Raw genomic sequence first — 23,158 nt, forward strand, 5'->3', positions numbered from 1 at the left:
GTTGATAAAACGACCTATAACTAAAATTTGTCGATTAGCTGGAATTGAGTCAGAAGAGCAAGACTCAGGAATGACTCCAAAAGAGACCAGAAGTACTCGTAGTAGTAAAAGGTAGCTCAAATTGCGTTTATAGGAAGATAGCAGAGACAAAGTCATTTTGGGTCGAATTAGAAAGACAGGGTAGTTGGCTCTTCAAAGTTCCAGTAAACATTAATGCTAGAATTCAATGTAGTAACTCAAATCAAGAACTAATTGATCTTCCGCATCAAGGAATTTTAAAAATAATACATGGTTGTACTGTGCGAACCGATGATAAAATACTAGTACCTCATCACAGTATTCAAACAGAAAGCTACGAGCCAATTTCATCCTTTTATATAAGTAATATAAGCAAAATACCAAAAATTGTTTGGAATCCATTAACAGTACCATTAATTAACCATACAGAAGAAATGGATAAGTTAAGAAACGAAATCAAATTGTTAAAAGAAAGTCATCATGACTTAAAAGGACTGAAGTTCCATCATGTATCTGGACATGCGGCCTTGATTATCGGAATCATAATAATGATAATATTAATAATCTATGCCATAAGAAGAATTAAACTAGCACGAAGACTGCAAACGATAGCACTTCCCTACACACTGTAATTGACTGTAAATGATTATCTGTACTTGTAATTATAGCTATAAAGAAAATGTACACAAAAAGGTTCACAAGAATCAAAATACAAAACAATGCCACTTTCGGCCCTTTGCAGAATGTTCAAACATGAACATATTATCGTCAATACAATGCCACTTTCGGCCCCTTGCAGAATGTTTAAATATAAATAGATTATTTTACACATAAACTCATGTAACAACACCGATCTCTAAAGAAATAACATAAAGTAGACAAGTTATGACTGCACTGGTGTAAACAGAGATCTGTAACCCATTAATACGACATACGACAAGTGGAGAAAACACTTAACAAATGCGGTCCTAAAATAAAACTAATGTAAGCATGTACTCAAAAAGACACCCTCAGTAAAGTGTATCCTCTGCGTAGGTCTAACGATAATTATAGACTACCAAATTGTACCTCCTACCTCATTGTCATTTATAAAGCTCTGATTTTAAGAATAAAATTTAGTTTGAATTTACAATTCAACTCGCAAATGTCTAGACTTTTCTTTTAAGGTCTTAACAGGCATAGTACCTAATCCACAGAAAATATCCGCTATAATAAACTTCCCCATACCCAATACAACTACAAAAATAAAATCATTCATAGGTTTATGTGGATTTTATAGTAAATTCATTCCCAATTTCGCTAGCATAGCAAAACCAATGACACTCAAATTAAAGACTCGAGCTGTCATAGACCCAACCGAGGAAAAATACGTCGAGGACTTCTAAAAGTTGAAAGTACTTATTACCTCAGACCCCATCCTCGCAATCCCAGATTTCGAAAAAATGTTCACGGTAGCAGCCGATGCAAGTAACATTGCATTAGGAGCGGTGTTGTCACAAGACCACAAACCAATTTGCTACGCAATTAGAACCTTAAATGAACACGAAATCAATTATTCAGCAATAGAAAAGGAATTAATAGCTATAGTTTGGGCAACTAAGTATTTCAGATCATACCTGTTTGGTAGAACGTTCGAGATATTAAGTGATCATATACCCTTGGTTTGGTTGAATAACCTCAAGGAACCAAATATGAAGCTACAACGATGGAAGATCAAATTAAATGAATTTGACTTCAAAATACAATATTTACCAGGAAAGGAGAACATGTAGCCGATGCGCTATCAAGAGTAAAGATTAACGAAAACCTACTTGGGGAAACCATTAATAGTGATTGTGCAAAGTTCCTTAGCGCGCAAGAAGATAATACAAATTATATTCCACTTACAGAGCGACCAATCAATTACTATAATAGGAAAATAGAACTGATTAGAGGTAATGAGGATAAGGTAGAAACATCCCACTATTTCCACAAGATACTGATAAAAATCACATATACTGAAATGACAGAGTCATTAGCAAAAGATATAATAAAGGAATATGTGTGTACCAAAAAGAGTGCATTATATTTCCATAGTGAAATAGACTTCCCACTGTTCCAAAGGGCATTCCTAAAAATAATCAGTCCCAATCACTTGATTTGAAAATGCGAAAATCGAAATCACTACCAGTAAAAACGGAGTTTCTGATGAAGAACGGCTACATAAAACGATCAATGACAAATTAGGAATTATTTCAAGCGAAGATAACATAGAGAACAAGCTCACAAAATTCCAGTTAATTCTATACACTTATAATCATAAATCGGTTCATAATACTACAAAAAGATCCCCAGCTGATATCTTCCTGTACGCCGGACTATCAGATTATAACACCCAACTGAATAAGGTTAGGAAGATCAATCATTTGAATAACGATAGAATCGACTTTGAAGTAGACACACGCTACAAAAATGCACCCCTAGTTAAAAAATAACAACCAATCCGATCAAAAGAATAGGGGAAATTCGGCAGGTAGACTATAAAACCAAATTCAAAAGAAAGAAAAAGTCTAAGAAAAGTAAATATGATAATTGCAGAGTACCCGAAGAGAGTACTGGGAATCTGGAGCTACAACATGATTAAGATTATAATCTTACTAATGTTCACCGTCCTACAGTCTACCGGACAGAATATAGAGATAGATCCCATCAACTCAAGGAATGGATATCTCATATTTAAAACACATTCCATTAACATACCCATTAATTATGAATATCATTATTTAACAATTAATATAACAAAAACAGATGAAACATATCAGAGTTTACTACACCAGGCAACCCAATTTAATAACGTAATCCAAGTTCAATATTTAGTCGAGACATTGCAACATGAATTCAACGGAATATGCATGCAGCTGACAAGATTAGGGATTTTTAATCTAAAATTATTAAGGCAGGATTACCTTTAACACATCGATTCAGAAAAATTAGTAAATATCAAAACATCTACCTGGTTGAAATCAGACACTAACGAAATACTAATAATTTCCAACATCTCAGGAGAGATCAGAAATATTCCTATACTTAAAATTGTCCCATATCCAGATGAAGACAATAGGAGTCGAACATAAAACAATAGATTCCGCGTATCCAGCCGCACTAGAATCACGCCACCCTCCAGAGATCAATTACTAATCGATTCTCAAGAACCACGCCTTCATAGCTCACCAATCAGAATTGGGCACAAAACCAAGGAGGCCATATTTCAGACACCCTCAAGTAATGCAACACCGATCATACGCAGCGGAAGCCTTTCATCAAAAGCCGCCTTTCCCACATATCGATCGAGTCACGTACTCCATCACCGAAGCCGAAGCCAACGCCTCCGAATCCCAATCCGAGCATCGTAATATAAATAGTCTACATCTAAGTAAGCAGTCAGTTCTGTTCAAGACAAACGTCAATATCGACACCGTCGGAGAATTCACCCAAGTTAATTCCGTTTAAGACATCTGACCTTAGTCATCGTCGGGGAAACTAACTAACCATTGTACGCTAAGTGGTGAGAAATGAGCCTCGTAGTTTTTAATTCAATGTTCATGTATATTGCGATTGACCTATTTACACGCTCATGATTGTAGTACACCGCCTAAGTAACTATTTTTACGCGCATAGCTGTGTTGTTGTTTACTCGGGTCCAGAACATAGCTGTAATGTTTTCACACGCATGGCCAGACCCGCAGCTGCACACGCACACAGCGATGCGTTCCGTTGTTTTGCATTGAGACCGTCGCGTCGAGTCTTATCGCGTGATCTTTCAATTCCCTTTTGCTCGACTTCTTTTCACGGAGTTGATGCAGTAGAAACTTCTAGACGAAGCCGCCCGCACGCTTACCTTGTACGGCAGTAGAAACTTCTAGACGAAGCCGCAGGCACGCTTACCTTGTACCGCAGTAGAAACTTCTAGACGAAACCGCCCGCACGCATACTTTGCACTGCCGCAGAAACGATCCCCCCGCTGTTCTTGTAATATACTTGTAAAATAACCAATAATATTAAATAATCAATAAAATAAATAAGCTCAAGATATAAACGATTATACAGTCCACTAATTCATAACCATAACAAATTTTGGTCCTTCGAGCCGGATCTCCGCGTTTGAGATTATTTATATACATATTGAGTGATACCGTTACCCGCTGTTTGCCATGAAGGCCCTAGTGCATCGTCTAATTCAGCAACGTGGGGCCTGCAAATCCCAATTAACTCGCGTGGCTGCGGAGGCTCAAGAGTTTGTACAGTCATGTACTTCTGTGCAAACATTAGAGCACAAGTTGGACCGACTTGTTGCAACTTTCAACCGCTTTATGGAGCTGTCTGAAGAGCTGGTCCAATATAATGATGAAGATGAATACGTGGATCCGGATTTGGACATCCCCGAATATGAGAAAAGGTTCTTTAGTGCGCATAGTATTTTCACTGAAGCCATACGTGACCGGAGCAGTCACGAAAATGAGCACGACAACTCAAATCTACTGCTATCGACCACTGTGGAACGCTTATTTGAGGGACAAACTCAACTTCTGGAGAGGATTCGGGACTCATCGGGAACCACAGAGCTGCAGTTCGAGAAAATACGCATTCCGCCGTTTTCGGGCAGATACGAGGATTGGTGTCAGTTTAGTGACTTGTTCTTAGGCTCAGTCGACAAGAAGAGTAGTCTGTCCAAGTGCCAAAAGTTTCATTATTTGAAATCCTATCTGGATGGTGAAGCGTTGTCTCTGATAAAACATATTCCCGTATCGGATGCCAATTACCAGGACGCATGGGAGAGGCTCGAAAATCGCTACAACAAGAAGTCACTGATTGCTCGTTCGTTCATTCAAAACTTTCTTTCGTTGCCAACCGCAAAGGGTTCAAACATCGCCGAGTTGCGTAAGATAGTCGACACCGCTGACGAAAGTATACGTGGTCTACATGCGCTGAGCTGCGACAGCCGCGATGTGTGGCTAATCCATATCTTGCTCTCAAAGTTAGACCCGGAATGCAAGGAAGCGTGGGCCACCTCCAGTGAATCGTGCAAGGAAAATGTGACCATAAATGACCTGTTCGGCTTTGTCTTCGCCCGTTGCGATGCACTTGAGTCTTGTCAAGATCCAAAGCTAATCCAGGATACACACACGGTGCTGAATAAACGTCGTGCAATTTCTCATCATGTGGACGTGCCAAATACGTCTGCTCGTGATTGTGTATATTGTCACGAGCAACACAGTCTTTATGCGTGCACTCAATTCAAGGCTCTGGATGTTGTGGACCGCCGCAAGTTCGCAAGGGATGGTCATTTGTGCTTCAATTGTCTAAGCCGATCTCATCAAGTCAAGGAGTGTAATTCCACAAACACGTGCCGTCTGTGTAAGCTGAGGCACCATACTCTTGTTCATCCAGAGGACATACGCTCTGTCACGGCTTCCGCTGATGTCAATAACTCCACTGACTCACCCGTCCGCTCGTCCAGTTTCCCTGCTGACGCTGATCCTGCCGTGGTCAGCCATCATACATTGGAGAGGAAATCCGTGGCCAAGAGTCAGGCCATATTGCCAACGATTTTGGCCACTATAGTCGACTCCTGGGGCAACGAGACCACCTGCAGGATACTGTTGGATACTGGTTCGACTATAACGATGGTCGCCGAATCATTTATTCAACGAATTGGTTTGCCGCGCACCCACGCTCGTATACCAGTGGTTGGTCTAGGCGCAAATCCTGCTGGGGTTACTAGAGGTCGCGCCACATTCACGCTGCTCTCCCGCACAAGCTCGGCCTTAGTGGTGGTAACAGGTCTGATTATGAACTCTTTAACCTCCTCGATTCCAGCCCAGAGGATCGAGTCTAACACTCCGATGTGGAAAAGGATTCGTGATCTACCCTTAGCGGACCCTACATTTGGTAAACCAGGCGAAATCGACGTGATCTTAGGAGCTGATCAGCTTTGGAACCTGTACACTGGACAACGCAAAGAGTTTGGTTCTGAATATCCTATTGCACTTCATACTAATTTTGGTTGGGTCATTACAGGCAGCTACCATCTCAGTAGTGATGCTCACAACCACGCACTAGCACATCACGCGCACGAGGATCTGGACACTTTGGTTCGATCGTTCATGGACATGGAACGAGTTCAACCAAGTGACGCTACCATTGATGCTAGTGATCCCGCTGAGCAACACTTCGTTCATACGCACGCCCGCAGAAACGATGGCGTGTACATCGTCCAATACCCGTTCAAGGAATCTGCCCCTCCGATTGGGTCCACACTGCCACAAGCACTACGCCGCTTTTCTTCTCTCGAGCGGAAATTTCGAAAATTTCCTGCGTTCAAACAACTGTATGTCGACTTTATGGAGGATTATATACAACGAGGACACATGGAGGTGATTCCTTCTACTACCGTAGAAAACGGTCCCGCCAATCACAATTACTTAGCACACCACGCAGTATTTAAACCAGATAGCACCACCACGAAATGCCGAGTTGTATTCGATGGCTCTGGGAAGGACTGCAATGGATCTTCACTTAATTCACGACTACACATCGGACCACCTATTCAAAGGGATTTACTTGGAGTATGTCTACGTTTCCGTCAGCATCGCTATGTGTTTTGTACGGACATTGAGAAAATGTTTAGAGGCATCCTGGTTTCAGAAGATCACACGCATTACCAACGGATTGTCTGGCGAAAGGAGGAGACTGCTACACTCGATCATTATCGATTGCTGACCGTGACGTATGGTTTAGCGTCTTCGCCGTTCTTGGCTGTTCGAGTTCTCAAGCAGATCGCGCAAGATCATGCCGATTTGTATCCGAAGGCTGCTGCTGTGCTTGTACGAGACGCGTACGTGGATGATATCCCTACTGGTTGCGATAGTATCGACGATCTCATTGCACTCAAAGATGAATTAATTTTGCTATTGAGCCAAGCTCAATTTAAACTTCGAAAATGGAGTTCAAACTGTTGGTCACTACTCAAATCGCTGCCACAGGACATTTATAGTTGGCTGAGCTCGGTCGACTGGAACGAACCACTACTCGCGCAGCTATGCGCACGGTGGCAACAGTTTGTAGCCGAAGTTCATTTACTGGAAAGCTGTCGCATACCCCGCTACCTATCCTCGCCACTTCAAGCAACGGAGCTGCATGGATTCGCCGATGCGTCATCTCATGCATACGCCGCTGTCATCTACAGTCGCGTGAGAGTCAATAATGACTACGCTGTAACACTGATCGCCGCAAAAACCCGGGTGGCACCCATCAAACCTATCTCCATCCCACGGTTCGAGTTGAATGCCGCCCATCTTCTGTCGAAATTGATGTCTCTGGTTAAGCAAACTCTAACTATTCCTATTTCCAGTAATTCGTGTTGGTCAGACTCCGAACTTGTACTACATTGGCTCTCATCACCCCCACGGACTTGGAACACTTATGTTTGTAATCGCACGGCTGAGATTCTAGAAGCTTGCCCACGTAGCTGCTGCCACGTTGCTGCCCACATTCGCACTGAGGACAATCCCGCGGACTGTGCATCACGCGGACTTCTACCAAAGGATCTGGTAGAACATCAACTGTGGTGGAATGGACCACCGTGGCTTTCCCAATCACATCGCACTTGGCCACCTGCTAAGGCCAAGTTCGCACTGTCGACTGAGGACGCTGAGCGGATGGAAGAAAAGGTCAAGCCCCAAGTTAATCTACACATTTCCAATGAAGGAGATGATCTTAACTGTATGATCAACAAAGCTTCCTCCTGGTCACATCTCTTGCGGACACTTAGCTATTGCTTTCGGTTCGTACATCGTCTTCGTTGCAAGGACCGCCTGTCATCATTTTTATCGTCATGGGAGCTTCAATATGCCCGCTCTAGGGTAATCAAACATGTCCAGATGGAGTTCTTCCAAGTGGAGTACAGACAGCTGAGCACTGGACAAGCCCTTTCTCAAAAATCCAAGTTGATTCACTACACTCCATTTGTTGACGACCAAGGGATTCTGCGCGTAGGAGGACGCATTGGAAATTCGAGGACAACCTATGATGCAAAACATCCCATACTTCTTCCAAAGGAATCACCAGTTGCTGTTTTAATAGCTAGACACCAGCACGTCACATCGTTACACGCTGGAGTCGAATTTATGTTTCACACGTTGAGACAGAAGTATTGGATCCTGGGAGCCCGTAATATATTCCGCAAAATTGTATTCAACTGCAAGATATGCTTCCTCCAGCGCAAAGGAACGAGTACACAGCTCATGGCTGATCTTCCCGCCGTTCGCGTTCAGCCCACCCGCTGCTTTCTACATTCTGGATTGGATTACGCTGGACCAGCTACCATCAAGACATCAGCAGGTCGGACACCGAAGTTTGGCAAAGCTTGGTTTGCCATCTTTGTTTGTCTGTCCACCAAAGCAATTCATATCGAGCTCGTCAGTGATTTGACGACTCCTGCATTTATCGCCGCTTTCAAACGTTTTTGGTCTCGACGTAGCCCTATATCCGACTTGTACTCGGACAATGGCACAACATTCCATGGAGCCAGAAAGGAGCTAACGGAGATGCAACGGATAGCTGTATCTCAAAGTCAAGACGAGGAAATTGCTAATTTTCTGACGAGTCAGGACATCAACTGGCACTTCATTCCGCCATCTGCCCCGCACTTTGGAGGTCTTTGGGAAACAGGCGTACGATCTATCAAACTCCACCTTCGCCGAGTAATTGGTAGCAGTGCGTTAACCTTCGAGGAATATTCAACAATTTTAACTCAGATTGAGGGGTTACTCAACTCTCGCCCACTGTGCGCGCCCAGCGATCACAGCTTGGATCCCTTTACCCCCGCTCATTTTCTTACAGGTCAACCTCACATGTCGGTGCCGGAGCCGTCCTTGTTAGACGTCAACATTAACAGACTGCAGCGTTGGAGACAACTGCAAGCCAAGGTTCAAGGATTCTGGAAACGTTGGAATCTGGAATACTTTACTTGCTTACAACCTCGCACGAAATGGCAGCAGGAGTCCAAAGACATAACCGGGGACACTCTTGTGGTACTGAAGGAGCCAAATAAACCGCCTAGCAAGTGGCTCCTTGGGCGAATCACCGAAGTTCATCCTGGCCAAGACGAGAGGGTTCGAGTGGTCACCGTCAAAACCGCCCGAGGAGTGTACAAGAGGCTTATTACCAAACTTGCTGTGCTTCTCTTGTTCTGAACAGTCGTTCAGGGGGGCCGGTATGGTGAGAAATGAGCCCCGTAGTTTTTAATTCAATGTTCATGTATATTGCGATTGACCTATTCACACGCTCATGATTGTAGTACACCGCCTAAGTAACTATTTTTACGCGCATAGCTGTGTTGTTGTTTACTCGGGTCCAGAACATAGCTGTAATGTTTTCACACGCATGGCCAGACCCGCAGCTGCACACGCACACAGCGATGCGTTCCGTTGTTTTGCATTGAGACCGTCGCGTCGAGTCTTATCGCGTGATCTTTCAATTTCCTTTTGCTCGACTTCTTTTCGCGGAGTTGATGCAGTAGAATTTTCTAGACGAAGCCGCCCGCACGCTTACCTTGTACGGCAGTAGAAACTTCTAGACGAAGCCGCCCGCACGCTTACCTTGTACCGCAGTAGAAACTTCTAGACGAAACCGCCCGCACGCATACTTTGTACCGCCGCAGAAACGATCTCCCCGCTGTTCTTGTAATATACTTGTAAAATAACCAATAATATTAAATAATCAATAAAATAAATAAGCTCAAGATATAAACGATTATACAGTCCACTAATTCATAACCACTAAGTTTAAGTGAATAAATAAATCTTTTTTAAAACTTAAACTCGAGTGTCGCATATTTTACTCGTATTCGTTTGGAACAGGTTTCTTCCAAATGAGGATTACACAAAAAGAATAAGTGGATTTCAAGTAGAATAGAGGTTGTAACCTTTCCCTCATATTATTATATAGACCCAGTAGTGCAGTTTATGAGCAGGTACTGTGTTTGAGGCGATAAAAATGATGCCATTTAGAAAGGAAACCCTTAGTCCTATTTCAATAGTGAAAGTGGTTAGTTCTATACAAAAAAAAAAATAAAACTTAAAATGGCATCAAAAGTTAAGTGCAACATGTGTGATAAGTCCGTTGACTTTATAGAGTTTCAATCTCATTATGAGAGATGCTCTGACTCTTGTAATAATGTGGTGTGTGACCTTTGCTCTAGATCCATCGACTTAATAGAGTTTGATAGTCATTATGAAGCATGCTTGGGACCTAGGAATGCTTTTGAGATTCTATTTGGTAATCAACAATCTAAATTCGCTACCCTTGTAGAAGTTAAGAGTCGTGACTGGAGTCGTGACAAAGAGAGCCATCATAAAAGTCTTTAACGAAATGGGCAAGCCACCGGGAATTAAAGCCGACAAAGATTCAGCCTTTATGTGCGCAGCATTGAAAGCATGGTTAAATGCGGAAAATGTGAAAATCGAAATCACTACCAGTAAAAACGGAGTTTCTGATGTAGAACGGCTACATAAAACGATCAATGAAAAATGAAGTAATTCTTCATTTCAAGCGAGGATAACATAGAGAACAAGCTCACAAAATTCGAGTTAATTCTATACACTTATAATCATAAATCGGTTCATAATACTACAAAAAGATCCCCAGCTGATATCTTCCTGTACGCCGGACTACCAGATTATAGGTTAGGTTAACCCGGACGGCCCTCAGCGGGGCCACGCATAGGCCAATCTGGCCCTTAGTTATCCGGATAGGGGCGGTGTATGAACCGTCGCGGGAGTTTTTAGGTGGTTTTAAAGTCTCCGAGAATCGAGGTGTTTTTAGCATAGGCCAGCAGTTCCTGTGGCGTCCTTTTGGAGGCATCTTCCAGTGATGCAAGCACTGGGGCGCCCAGGTATCTCCTCCTTGCCCTTGAGAGAGCCGGACAGTAGCAGATGAGATGTTCCAGGGTTTCGATAGCCCTAGGTTCATCACATTTCCTACAACTGTCTCTGTGTCTGTTGGTGATGCCTAGCTTAGCTGCATGTGCAGCAGCCAGACAGTGACCTGTAAGTATTCCCACTAGCAATCTACAGTCCTTTCGTGGTAGGTGCAGTAGGAAGTGGCTAAGTTTCTCGTTGCGTTCCTTGCACATTATCTTCGAGGTTCTGCAGGTGGTGGTACTGTTCCACCTGCTATCAGTCTGTGTTCTAGCCTGCTTCTCTAGATCGCATTGCAGCTTTCTAAGGGAGACAGGCACGTTCTCGGTTCTTCTATTCTCCAGCCCGACGCCTTTCTTAGCTAGTACGTCCGCCGCTTCGTTTCCTTCGATGCCCTGGTGGCTGGGAACCCAATAGATCCGCACTGTCTTTGTCGTGCTTAGGATGTCTAATGCCCCCCTGCTCGCCAAGACACTTCTGGAACTGACCGCGGACGACTGCATGGATCTTATCGCCGCTTGGCTGTCGACGAATAGGTTGACCGCATCGTGTGCTCGTTCTGTTAGGAGAGCGACCTCCGCTGCTTTCCCGATGGCAAAAACTTCTGCCTGGAATATGCTGTATTGGTCCGGTAGCTTATACGATAGCCTTATCTCAGGGTCTGTACAGTATAGGCCCGCACCTACTCCTCCGTCCATCTTGGAGCCGTCTGTGTATATATTGAGGTGCTCAGTTTGGTCCCTTGCAATTTTCCAGTCTTCAGGTCCCAAAGATGTGGTTGTTTTGACGTCAAGGCAAGTTTGAGGGGTCATGTAATCAGTTGATCTGGTCATGTCCCTGCCAATTGAACTGTGCCCGTATCCTTGTATCGATAGGTTTCCTGATGCTATAAGGCGTTGTGCTGCCTTTCCCGCAATCAGGCGAGCATGAATGTCCAGGGGGTCGATTCCGAGTATAGTTTCGAGTGCTTTTGTTGGGGTTGACCTCAGCGCCCCTGTAATACAGAGCAGAGCCTGTCGGTGAGTCTTTTCCATAAGCTTATGGTATGTCTTCTTTTCAGTAGCCTGCCACCACACTAAGGCTCCATACAGCAGAGTTGGTCGCACCACCGATATGTAGATCCAGTGCATTAGAGCAGGTGACAGGCCCCATGTGCTGCTGAGCATCTTCTTGGATGCATAAAGCGCAATGGTAGCCTTCTTCACCCTTTCCACTACATTGGGCCTCCATACCAGCTTGCTGTCCAGTACTGTGTCTAGGTATTTCACCTGTGATTTTGGAGTCAGCCTAGTTTGGTCAATTTTCGGGGGGGTCCATATCGGTACCTTGTACCTCTTGGTAAAGAGGATGAGGTCCGTCTTGTCCGCGTTGATACTGAGTCCTACCTCTTCCGCTCACTCACGTATCTCCCTGAGTGTACGCTCCATTATGGAGCTGAGGGTCGATGGACATACACCCGTAATAAGTATGCTTATGTCGTCTGCATAAGCTGTTATTTTTGGGGCCTTCCTTTCAAATCTCTTAATGAGGTCGTCGACCACCAAATTCCACAGTAGTGGCGACAGGACTCCACCTTGAGGTGTGCCTCTGTGTGCCCCCTTTACCATGGAAGCAGTGCCCCACTCCGATTGCACCCGTCTACAACTTAGGAGGTTTTTGATCCAGACGTTGATTGCAGGGTGTATGTTATTCGCTTCTAGGCGACTTGTTATTGCGGTTGTTGCCACGTTGTTGAATGCTCCTGAGATGTCCACAAATGCTCCCAAAGCATACTTTTTGTTGTGAAGGGCGCTCTCGATGGTGGCTACTAGCGAGTGTAGTGCCGTCTCCACTGATTTCCCCTTGGTGTAGGCGTGTTGGTTTGTTGACATCAGTCCCCCTACCTCATTCCTGATGTGTTAATCCAACAGCTTTTCTAGTGTTTTTAGTAAAAAGGAGGATTACAGACCGATAAGCCTGTCTGTAATCCTTGGGACTCACGTGGCTGCACTTTCCTGCCTTAGGGAGGAAGAAAACTCTTAAGGTTCTCCATTGGATGGGGATATAGCCCGTACTTAGGCATGCTGAGTATATTGCGAAGAGCCATGGGGTAATAACCTCTTTGGTCAACTGCATCATGGCTGGGAATATCGCGTCCAGTCCTGGTGCTTTTATGCCCGCGATGGAGTCTATGGCCCAGTGGATTCTCTTAGTGGTTAACAGACCTATTGGGGGGTGCTGTTCCTTAGTTGCTAGGTCCTGATGCTCCTTGGCGCCAGTGACCTCGGTGCATCCAGGGAAGTGCGCCTCCATTTGTGCTGTAAGGGCTTCTTTACTGCCCTCTGTCCACTGTCCGTTGTCTAGTTTTAGTTGGCTCTGTACTGTGGGCTGCTTTGAAAGCAGATTCCGGAGGCTAGCGGTTTCGGGCACTTTCTCAATGTTGGAGCAGAAGTTTCTCCACGAGTTCCTTTGTACCTTACGTATATCCTTCTTGGAGCTCCTAAGTAGGATTTTATATTCCTCATTGACAATCTCTTCGTTCGCTTGTTTGGCGATCTTGAAGAATTCCTTGAGGTTGTTCCTTTGGAGAGAGAGATCTCGGTTCCACCAGAGTGGCTTGGACCTCCTCTTCGTCCTCGAGGGTTTGCACGATGCATGGTAGGAGTTCAGTAATTCGTTGGATAGGGTCTTTAGGGACTTCTCTATATCTATGAGCCCGGATTCGCGAGCTTCGAAGTAATTGTCTTTCTAAACTTTACTCAGTTTGTGTTCCGGAGGTTTCTATAGACTGTTATCTTCGAAGAGTGTTTGCATTCGCCCTTGAACTGAATGTACTTATGGTCTGAGAAGGATGGTCTTTCGAGGACTCTCCAGTTAGATACCAAGGTACTCTTTCCCGTGACAAGAGTTAGGTCTAGCTCGTTTGAAGAGGTGGGACCCACGAAGGTGTGTTCCTCCCCCACGTTTGCTACGTCTAAGTTAGTGGATAAGATAAAGTCTAGGAGTGACTCACCTCTATCATTGATGTCGGGGCTTCCCCACACATTGTGATGGGCGTTGGCATCTGCGCCAATAAGCAGGTCGAGATTTTTGGAGCCGGCTTCCGTCACCAGACTCCTAAGTTCTTCCAGTGGAGCGGGCCTGTCGTGTGCCATATAGCAGGAAGCTGCCATAAGGCGCTTTTCCTCGCTCTCCACCATCACTACCGTCAGGTCGTCCGTGCTGTAATGAGACATAAGATGAGCATGGATTCCCTTCCGTACGAGTACGGCGGTTCTGTTCCTGCTTACCGATGTTGAGTAGAGAAAGTTGTAATTTGAGGACTTTAGCCCGGCCACGGAGTTGCCTGACGCAATCCACGGCTCCTGGACTAAAGCTATGTCGGCGGGCCCTTGCTCCATGGAAATGAGGAGCTCCGCCGACGCTACCTTGCTTTTATGAAGATTGAGTTGCAGCACCCTTAGTGTCATGGGTGGCTAACTCAACCTCGCACGACGGGTTGACTATGATTGTCAGGTCACCGTCACCGTCTTCCTCCTCCTCCGAGTCGTCCAGCGCAAGACCCTGGGCGGCCTCCACTATGGTCTCCAGACCTAGGTCCTTCTCGACCTCGACCCTGCCTGGAGGGTGTGCGCATCTTTATCCTCGGGTGGCGCTTTTTCAGCCGTAGGTATACGCTACTTACGCCCCACGCCATCTTCCCGAACTTGGGATACAGGATGTCCTCCGCCACCTTGCTGATCTGGAGGATCACGTGCTGGCCCCCCTCGTTGGGTAGTGGGCTACCGGCATGCAGAACCTTCCAATCAGCCGTTGGCACGTCCGGATTTTGCCTCTGCAGCAGCTTCAGTGCTCGCTCCCCCTGGACAGCAATGGGGAAGAGCACGTTCGCCTTTGGTATGGACGGGATCAGCTCCCTGTCTACCACCTCCAGCTTGGCCCCCTCCCACAGAGCTTTCAGTAGGGGCACCTTCTGCACCAGCCACTGCCGCGTTGGGTCGTCGTTGCACTTGAGGATTTTGACCCCGTTCAGCCATCCCGCTCCATCGAACGTGGGCATGGGAGCGCTAGGGTCCTCCTCCATTCGCGAGAACAGTGCCTCGACGAGCTGCGCGTGGACTAACTTCCACTGCGCCGCCGTCATCTTCCCGTTCTCATCGCTGCGATCGATCAAGACCACAATGAGATGTCTCTTGGACACCTCGCTCATGGCCTTTTGTCTCGGCTTCCTTGTCTTCGGCTGGGGGGTGGCCACCTTGGGCCCGCGTTACCGCTTGCTCGCCGGAGTGTCTTTGGCAGCACTCTCGATCGAGCGTTGCCTCTTGGAGGCCAATATCTCCTCCACCTTGTTGGCGAATCCACCGTTTGTTGCCTTCATCTGCGGCAACTGCGCTCCTGTACCCGTTGCTCAGCCCAGGCTAGCTTGAACTTCTCCTCTCGGGAGATATCCGCCTTGCCCTGGAGCCGGCTCAGTAACTTGAGGGCCGCCTTATACTGAGCTTTTGCCATCATCCCCTCCCTGGAACGCTTCGGCCCTTCCCTACGCAGGGAGCTGGTACCTGGTTTCGGCGAGCGGAGAAGGCTTTCCTCTTCGGTCTTGCTAATGGACAGCACGCTCTCCAGGTCCGAGTCTGCGTCGACAACGGCACCCGCGCGGCTCACCCTGCAACGCATCGTTTTAGTGGCAGTAGTATTACAACTGACATGACCTGCTCCCGCCATGCCCGAGGTGTGACCGCTGGCGACACGCAGAGAGGATTGCTCCTCCCCATGCCCGCCGGTGGTAGCAGTCACGCTTTCCACCAACGTTTGGGTTGACATCCCAACCCGTGCTTGCTCCTTATCTGCCTCCATATTTGGCCCGAAGGTCCATACCGGTTAATGTTTTTCGGGGGGACCACCCCCTAGCGTTTTATGCCTGGCCGCCAGGTACCTCTAGCCATGGCTTTGGTTCAGTTCCCCCGACTTTAGATCGGGAAGACGATGGACCATAGCCTTAGCTAGACACTGCATTACCCCGTGCAGGGCAAGCGACAGTGCATTATCCTCGCCCGGGATAATGCAGTGTCCATTGCCCAGCCGGCACCCTCGTGCAGGGTTCAGCTAGAGGGTTTTTGGCAGCCTACCTGATTATAACACCCAACTGAATAAGGTTGAGAGATCATCATTTGAATGCAAGAATACAAGAATGCACCCCTAGTTAAAACAAAAACAACCAATCCGTTCAAAATAAAATGGAAATTCGGCAGGTAGACTATAAAAGGAAATTCAAAAGAAAGAAAAAGTCTAATAAAGGTTAGGTTAGGTTAAGGCGGTAGCCGGGAGGGGGGATAAGAGCCTCCCGCCCCCCAAGCTCACTTGGACCTATAAAAGGTCCGTTGTGTTGCCGCATGGGCATGTGCCCCTTCGCGTTGCCCGAACCGTGAGAGCATACTACTGCAGGTTAAGGGCAGTCCCATCCGGTGGCTTGGATGTATTTGGACAAGGTCCCTGGTTTGATTACGGACAGGTCCGAAATGTCCGTGAGGAAAGCGGCCCCGAGAATACGAAGACGACGATTTCCAAGGGCTGGGCAGTGGCAGAAGAAGTGGGGGACCGATTCCTCCTCCTCCTCGTCGCGACAACTCCTGCAGAAGTCGTTATGAGGGATTGACAGTCTAGAGGCGTGAGTGCCGATCAGCCAGTGTCCCGTAATGGCTCTAGTAACTGCAGAGCACTGTGCTCTGCTGAGTTTATACAGCTCTGCTGAGCGCTTCTTCGATCGATATGGCCATATCAATCTTGAGACTTTACAGGAAACGGTTTGCTGCCATCTCCTGTTGGCATTTTGCTCGAACAATTCGTGCGTTAGGAGCCTGCACGTAGCCAAGGGCATCGCTACTTGCTCCCTCTCCGATAGGAGAGGAATCGTAGTACCCTGCCTGGCTAGCTCGTCGGCGGCGTCATTCCCCTCGATGTCCCTGTGTCCGGGGACCCATATAAGGAAGAGATCTAACTGCTCTGCGATCTCGTGCAGAGACCTGCGGCAGTCATTTACAGTCGCTGAGTTCGACGATATTGAGCCTAGAGCTTTGATAGCTGCTTGGCTGTCCGAGAAGACGCACACTAAGTGCGTATCTAGAAGTAGTTTGGAGACGATCGAAATGGCCTCCTTGATGGCTTCAACCTCCGCTTGGAACACACTACAGTGATCCGGAAGCCTGAAGCAATGACTGATGTTCAGCTCGCTGCAGTAGACTCCGCCTCCCACGCGGCCGTCTAGCTTTGAGCCATCAGTGTAGAAGTGGACCGCATTTGCAGGTCCTGGTTCGCCCATCTCCCAGTCCTCCCCAGATGGGATTGATATCTGGAAGGGCGTCGAGAGGTGATCACTAGGGATACAGTAATCTGTCCTCTCTGGTAATTGCGGGAGTCTCATCAGGATTCCCGAGTGCCCAACCGCGGATGCTTTCCACAGTCTGGCTTCTCTCATTCTGAAGGCGGAAAGTGTTGCCACCTTCTTTCCCATGAGATCCACAGGGAGGAGGTCCAGCATGTCCTTCCTTCATAGCACCACTCCATAGAGCATGATTGGTCGTATGATGGCGGTGTAGAGCCACCGAACTATATAGGGGGTCATTCCCCATTTCAGTCCGATGGCTTTCCTGCAAGTATAGAGAGCCACTGTGGCCTTCTTTACTCTATCCTCTATGCTCAATTTCCAATCGAGCTTTCTATCGAGGATTAGGCCAAGATACTTGGCGTTGTTGCTGAAGACTAGCGTTTCCCCACATAGTCTTGGGGGAATCAGTACCGGAACTTTGTACTTCCTAGTGAAAAGCACCAGTTCCGTTTTAGACGGGTTGACGCCTAACCCGCATTTGTCTGCCCATTTCGACATTTTCGTTAGAGTACTTGTCATGCACTCACACAACGTCTGCGGAAATTTTCCGGAGAAAGCTATGGCAACATCGTCCGCGTACGCCACCACACGGCAGCCACCCCCCTCTATCTCCCGCAGCAGTGTGTTCACTGCCACATTCCATAGAAGGGGCGAGAGGACTCCGCCCTGCGGTGTGCCTCTGCTGACAAATCTGGTGGACGTTGACGTCCCCAGTGATGCCTCAACCGTCCTGCATTGTAGCATCTGATCGATCAGGCTCACCGTCCTGGAGTCAACGCCCAGATCCGTCAGTGCGCCCGTGATGGCGGTTGGAAGGATGTTGTTAAAGGCGCCTTCTATGTCGAGGAAGGCTACTAGGGTGTTCTCCTTAAAGTTAAGGGACGCTTCGATGATCGATGTGATCGAGTTTAGGGCCGTTTCGGTGGATCTTCCCTTCCGATAGGCATGCTGGGAGTCTGAGATCAGACTGGACGGAATGCACGCCGTTAGATGCAGCCCCAGGAGCCGCTCCATCGCCTTTAGAAGAAAAGACGATAGATTTATGGGTCTGAAATCTTTTGGGGCAGTGTGCGAGGGCTTGCCTGCCTTGGGTATGAATACGACTTTGGTCTGAAGCCAGGTGTCAGGAATGCACCCGTGGGAGAAGATTCCCTCGTAAATTATTTTGACCCAGTTAATGGCTTTATGTCCCGCGTGAATCAGTTGGGCAGGGAAAATGCCGTCTGGCCCCGCGGACTTTTAGGGTTTAAAGCTTCTGATCGCCCAGGAAATGTTCTCCTGGCTTAGCAGTCTCAGGATGGCATTTGAGGCGACAGAAGGAGGCGCGAGGTAGTTGGGTCTGTTTTCATCGCAGCCAGGGAAGTGTGTATTTAGGAAAAGATTTAGCGACTCATCGCTGGACGTAGTCCACGACTGGTCGGTGTTCTTCAAGTAGCCCAGGGTGGGTGTTGTCTTCGAGAGAACTCTGCGCAAGCGTGAGGCTTCTGAGTTACTCTCGATTTCGCTGCAGAACTTACGCAAGGAGGCGCGTTTGGCTTTTCTAAGTTCTTTGTTGTAGGTTGACAGACTGGCCTTGTACTCGGCCCAGTTTTGCTCAACGTTTTCAGCCTTAGCTTTATTGAAGAGTCTCCGGGAGGCTTTCCGGAGTTCACCCAGTTTCGGATTCCACCATTCAGGTTTCTTCCGGCCTCTGTTCTTGCCAGAGGGGCATGCTTTGTCGAGCGCCTTATTGCAGGCGTCGGTAAAGATCTTAACAAGACGAGTCGTGGCCTCCGTGGAGAACTCCTCCTCAGATGGGGGCTTAGGGATAATACGACAAAGGTAATCAGAGTACCGAGTCCAATTTGTCCGCCTGATGTTCCGGAATCGGACTGGTTTCGGTACTGAGAAGGAGAAGACAGTTTCCACGTACCTGTGGTCCGAGAAGGAGTGCTCTTCCAGGACCCTCCAGGATACAATGTTACGCTGCATCTCATGAGAGACAAGCGTGAGGTTCAGGACCTCCTTGCGGTTTTTAATGATAAAGGTGGGATCACTACCCCGGTTTAATAAGACCATCTGAGTGGTCAGTAAGTAACTGAAAAGGTACTCACCCCTTTCGTTTGTGTCAGTGCTTCCCCACTGACAGTGATGTGCATTGGCATCGCTCCCCACAATTAGGCCGATGTCCTTGGCCGAGCAGTCTGCGATTAGACACCGGAGAGGAGCGTGTGGAGGGGGGGTCTGGTTGTTCATGCCCCATGTATGCGGATCAGATCCTCAGTGAGCGCTCCTGGTCATCGAGGCTCACTGCGGTGTGGTCTTCATTGCTGAAATTTGGGAGCAAAAATAAGTGCAACTCTCTTTTTGCAAGAATGCAGGTACGAATTTTACCTGCGGTTTCAGCTACATATAGCTTGTAGTCAGAAGTCCTCAGACCGGAGACCCCCTCTTTCGGGATCTCCGGCAGCTCCGGGTCTGGCTCGACCTCCGCTTGCCTGCCCTTTCGATCGGACTTGTAAGTGGATATGGTGACCTTCTTATAGCCATAATCCACTACACCGTCCGACTTTGCGAGGAGATCAATGGATTCCTCATTTAGGACGAGGATAATCTGGCGCCTCTGCCCTTGGATATCCTCCACCTTTGCCACCTTGCAATCGGATGTAGGAAGGTGGGGGTTGCAGACCTGCAGTAACCTGAGGATCTTCTCAGGCTCTGCAGGCTTAGCCGAGACCCACGCTCTGGCTCTCGGGCGACTAGGGACATCTTCCCACTTCACGGCCTCCAGTTTCGCCCCTGGATAGACCTCTTTTAGGGCCGCCACCGCCTTCATGTAGAGGGCCGCAGAGCGAGCGTCTTGGCAGGCGATGGCTTTCACCTTGCCTTGATGCCACCCTGCGTCCTCACACTTTGGCGGTGGTCCGCCGTTCTCCTCCAGTTCCAGTAGGAACCGGTCCTGGAGCTCGTTCTCCACCAGGTGCCACTTATCGCGAGGGACATGGCCGTCCTCGGCGCCCCTGTCCAGGACGACCGGTTCGTGAGGTGGGTCTTCACCCGCTTGGCTTGCTGGGCTTGGCGTGGCTGATTTGCGGGGTCCTCCGCTGAGCGTTGCCGCTTGTTGGGGGCCTTGGCTGCGACCTTTCCGGCTTTGGCTGGCTGGAACAGTGGCAGTATTGAGCAGGCCCACAGCCTCTGCTCCTTTCCTTCGGCTGACGCCTTGATGTTCGCGTCTTCGTTGGACAGGATGAAAGCCGCTCGTCTCCTGTCCTGGTACGACGGCTTTCCTCCCCGTGGTGCAGAGACGGTGCACGTCGGGGCTCCCATGGGTTCTTCGGTCCCGGTGCGCTTACCAGCCGCGATTACGCTCTGCTTGGCAGCCACCCCGGTATCCGCTTCGCCCTTGGAGCCACCCGACTTGGAAGGACCCGATTGGCTTTTCGGGCCCCCCCTCGCTGCGGCTGCTGCCTGAAGACGGTGGACCGACTCAGTCTCCTTCCCCGTCTTCTTTGGACCCGGTTTCCCAGGCGCTGGTGCAGAGGGATTGGCTTGTCCCTCCGGTACTTTAAGAGGAGTACCGAGCTCCTTTGCGGGTTTGTTGGTTTTTATATATTTAGTATTTGGCATAGTAGTTCCCACGAGTAGGCGGGAAGCGGATGGTCACCCGAGGCATAGCCCGCTTGCCCCGGGAAGCCTGATTTAAACTGGAGGTCGGCAGGTATCCAGAGTCCTCATATTAGCGACCGGGCACCCCCCCGGCCATGCATCCCTCGGCATATAACAGTGTCACCTTGGATTGGGGTAATTTCACTGAGAGTTTTCTTCTCTCCGCCCGACTACCATGCGCCAGCATCCTAGCAGAGACATGACCGTGCTAGGACCTGTTTCCAGCCGCCCTCACGGGGAGAGTATAGTCGCACTTCCACCGGTGTGCACAGTTACGGCGTGTGACGGTTCGCTCGCAACCCTCTGTGTCCTAGGGGGGGTGTGAGACGCAGACCGCACCGGGTATTACTAACCGGAGCGGCTGCGCCTCAGTTCCGAGTTCACAGTTGTGCGAGCCGACCCGTCATCCGTTTGTCCCCCTGTAGCACCCGATAGCTGACGGCCAAGTCTAATAAAAGTAAATATGATAATTGCAGAGTACCCGAAGAGAGTACTGGGAATCTGGAGCTACAACATGATTAAGATTATAATCTTACTAATGTTCACCGTCCTACAGTCTACCGGACAGAATATAGAGATAGATCCCATCAACTCAAGGAATGGATATCTCATATTCAAAACAGATACCATTAACATACCCATTAATTATGAATATCATTATTTAACAATTAATATAACAAGAACAGATGAAACATATCAGAGTTTACTAGACCAGGCAACCCAATTTAATAACGTAATCCAAGTTCAATATTTAGTCGAGAAATTGCAACGTGAAAACAACGGCATAAAAATAGCCAAAAACAAAAGAGGCCTTATAAATGCAGTAGGCCTAATTTATAAATATCTATTTGGAGCGTTAGATCAAGATGATAAAGTCGAACTAGAAGGGAAAGTAGACAATCTGGCTAGCCACAGTGTTCAAGCTAACGAATTAAACTTAATAATTCAAGCAGTAAATTCTGGCATAGAAATTGTCAATAAATTAAACAAGAATAATGATAGAAATAAGCAATTAGAAATACTAATATTTAACCTTCAACATTTTACTGAGTACATAGATAATATTTAATTAGGCATGCAGCACACCAAAACTTTCAAATAAGTTTCATAGATCCCCAATATATTGTTAACTTGGAAATTACCACAAACCATATTATACCAAGATTGCCTAAATTAAGAAATAAAAGTAGAAGGCAACGCAATAATAAAAATAAATAATTGCAGTGTACAATTAAATGAATTCTTAATATCTAACTCAATACCAGAATTTGCACAAAAAATATACATAAAAAAAAAAACGTAACAAGAATTAAACCATTGTCTTATTTGCAAACCAAAGAAATCGTAAAAGAAAATACGCGATTAAATAATGTATACATGTAAGCTCAATACTGTTACTTGTCATAATCATAATAGCTGTTGCAGCAGACGATCTTAATTACCCTATCTTAGCGTGTGCGATGTTGTGAGCAGAGCTTTCGCTCTCACACGCCGCGCTCTTGTACTGCTCTCTGCGCATTCAAGATCGGCTCGACGGTGGAGTCGGGGAGTTATTGCTATCTCTGGCTGCGACCAGTCTAATAAATGCTTTGAAGTCGAGAACTTGTTTTATTTAGTCATAAATTACCTGACAATTTAACGTAAAAACCGAACCTAGAGCCCGCTGGACCGGAGTCATCAGATCGTTTGTTTTGGAAAAACTCTTTCGAATTTTCATTGGCGCCCGAGCAGGGACATCGGCATCCAGCATTTCGTGGAAATTCGCACGACAAACCAGTGACCTACAGTGCATCTTCGTTGTCTCGGCACAAGTCATTGGTTTTTTTTGTTCTGTTGCGAATAGAGCTCTAGCTGGCTGGTTTTGTGCGAAAAAACTGAGTGCTAGAACCAAGCCACCATTTTGTGCGCTGTATTTCTCTACTTGGCCACTGGTCTCAATTTTTGGCACCTCGTTGAATTGGAATAGCAATTCAATAAAACACAAAGCAATAAAATAAACCAAAGTGAACAGCCAGCAGCATAAAATATTTATTACATGCGGAATATTGATGAATTGAAGAAAAGTGCATTGTTACCAGGGAAGGAGGTTCGAAAGAAGGAGGGGGTCCAAAGACCTGCAAAAATTAGCAACAGCAATGCAAAGACACGATAGGGTGATGGGCGATCTAAGGCGTGT

At 47.2% G+C, this 23,158-nt stretch overlaps 1 long non-coding RNA gene across 1 annotated transcript; it reads left to right on the forward strand.

Annotated features, from left to right (window-relative positions):
- The first annotated feature begins 2,266 nt into the window (after nt 1-2,266).
- On the forward strand, nt 2,267-2,739 carry LOC117184678 (uncharacterized). Its single transcript, XR_004470094.1, has 2 exons — nt 2,267-2,530; nt 2,596-2,739. It is a non-coding gene; the product is annotated as an uncharacterized lncRNA (long non-coding RNA).
- The last annotated feature ends 20,419 nt before the right edge of the window (nt 2,740-23,158 follow it).

Source organism: Drosophila pseudoobscura, chromosome X, assembly GCF_009870125.1.
Source record: "Drosophila pseudoobscura strain MV-25-SWS-2005 chromosome X, UCI_Dpse_MV25, whole genome shotgun sequence".
Classification (NCBI taxonomy): Eukaryota; Metazoa; Arthropoda; class Insecta; order Diptera; family Drosophilidae; genus Drosophila; species Drosophila pseudoobscura.